At 59.2% G+C, this 2,440-nt stretch overlaps 1 protein-coding gene across 1 annotated transcript in view; it reads right to left on the reverse strand.

Moving 5' to 3' along the window:
- KIF3C (kinesin family member 3C) overlaps nucleotides 1–2,440 on the reverse strand; it is a 23,131-nt gene that overhangs the window by 16,239 nt on the left and 4,452 nt on the right. The window lies entirely within an intron of this gene.

Below are 2,440 nucleotides of genomic sequence, written 5' to 3' on the forward strand. Positions count from 1 at the left end.
GCCGCCGGCTCCCCCGGGCACGCCGGGAGCTGTAGTGCGGCCTTTGTGCCGCGCCCGGGCTCGGGATGCGGCGCTCGGGGGCAGGAACGGGGTGCGGAATGAAGGATGCAGGACTGGGATGCTGCATTGGAATGCAGAACCGGCGTGTGGGATTGGGACGCGGGGTGAAGGATGCGGCGTTGGAATGCGGGATTAGGATGTAGGGTGAAGGATACAGGTCTGCCGGGAAGGGCTGGGACACAGGATTAGGATGCAGGATACAGAATGCAGGATTGGGATATGGGATCGCAAATGCAGGAATGGGATGCAGGATGCAGGACTGGGATATGGGATGAAGGATGCAGGACTGGGATGTAGAACAAAGGATTGGAATGTAGGATTGGGATGCTGCACTGGAATGCAGGACTGGGATGTGGGATGAAGGATGCAGTACTGGGGTCCAGTGCTGGGATGCTGCACTGGAATGCAGGACTGAGATTCTGGGATTCGATGCTGCATTGGAATGCAGGAGTGGAATGCAGGATGAAGGATTCCAGATGAAGGATTGAGGATGAAGGATGCAGGTTTGGGATGTGGGATACAGGATGTGGGTTACAGCATGCAGGATGCAGGATTTGTGTGCGTGATGGAGAGTACTTTTGTGGAATGCAGGATGAGGGGTGCAGGACTGGGATGTGGGAAGCAGGGTGCAGGGTCTGTGATGGGGGATCAGGGATGTGGGACTGGAATGCAGGACAGAGGCAGGAGAGGCAGGGGATGCCCAGTTCCAGCACTGACTGGGATAAAGCTCTTTCCTTGGACTTGGCAGCCAGCACAGGGATAAACCCCCATCCTATCCTATCCCATCCTGTCCCGTCCCCGTGGGGCCGGGGCAGGGTCACCCTGTGGTGTTTGGGGCTGTCCCAGGCTCTGTGTCCCCTTGCAGCCGGGCATGGCTCGCAGTGGGAATAATCCTGACGCCTTACGGGGCTGCGGGTGAGATTAAACATTCTTGTGGTTAATCGAGTCTGAGCAGCCACCCGTTCCTTCCCCGGAACCAGAGATTATCCCATAATCAATTAATTAGGCTATTTGCTGCCATACACAGGCCTGCCTGGCGCTATCCCAGTCCTCCAGCTCCAGGAGGAGTTTCCAGGCAGGGACCATCCCCTCCCCAAAGGCACAGCCCCAGCCATGGAGGGGGACCAGGGAACAAAGGAGGGTGTGAGGGAGGAAAGTGGGAGGGAGATGCAGCAGGGATGGAGGGGAGATGGAGGGGATGGAGGAACAATGGAGGGGGCAAGTGGAGGATGGAGAAGATGATGGGGAGGGTGAAGGGGGATGGAAGCTTCAGGGGAGGTGGGGTGGGAGGATGCAGCAGTGATGGAAGGAGGGGTGGAGGGAGGATGACAGGGATGGTGAAGGGGGATGGACGGATGGATGGAGGTGATGGGGAGGGTGACAAACGGAGGGGGCAATAGAGGGAGGAGGCAATTGGGGGTGGAGTCAAAGGCTGGAGGGAAAGCGGAGGGGATGGAGGGTGTTATGGAGAGGACTGAAAGGAGTAATGGGAAGATGGAGGAGGTAGAGAATGGGATGGGGGGACAAGAGGGACTGAGCAGGGTGTCACTGCTGGGGCCACCTTTCCTTGCCTGCCATTTCCAGGGAAAGGGCCATCCACAGGGCGCTGCAGTTGGCCCTGTCAGGGGCAGAGCCATGGGTGGGGACAGTCCCCATGGCACAGCACAGAGCTGATGGTGCTGTCCCCACTGCAGGCCCCACATCCTGGTTTCCCTCCAAGGCCCTGTGCCATGGCAGGGACCTGGGTGCTGTCCCTGTGTCCCCAGGGATGAGTTCAGGGGCACCACAGCCCTGCTCCCCTGGCAGCCCCTGGCTGTGGTGGCCTGGCCCCAAATCCCCCACAGGACCAGGCTGTGGGGATAGGCAGGTGGGTGACACACAGGAACAGGAGGATATTTAGGCAGGGCACGAGACAAGGCAAAGAGACATAGGGGACATGTCAGGAGCAGGGACATGTAGGGACAGAGTGATGGGTAAGGACAGGGTGACATGTCAGGTAGGGTAACCTGTAGGGACACGGTGACACAGGGAGGATGAGGTCACATGTATGGGCAGGATGGCAAGTAGGGACACAGTGCCAGGTGGGGCAGAGTGCCACATGAGCACAACCCTTGCCCACAGGTGTCGGCACACAACCAATGCTAGTGGTGGCCAGTGGGCTCTGGGCTGACCCTTGGGACAGTTCCTGGGGCAGTGGGGCTGAGGGAACAGTGAACCCCCATTGTGGCTATCCTGGGCCAGCCCTGGCATGCCTGGGCAGGGAGACTGCAGGGAAAACACCCCACAGAAGCCTCCAGAGCAGCCAGGGAAGAGCCCTGAGCACACTGTGCATGGGAGGGATTTGGTGTGTGTATGGTATGTATGGGGACAGGGCGTGTAT

This window comes from Parus major, unplaced genomic scaffold (assembly GCF_001522545.3).
Source record: "Parus major isolate Abel unplaced genomic scaffold, Parus_major1.1 Scaffold319, whole genome shotgun sequence".
In the NCBI taxonomy this organism is placed as follows: Eukaryota; Metazoa; Chordata; class Aves; order Passeriformes; family Paridae; genus Parus; species Parus major.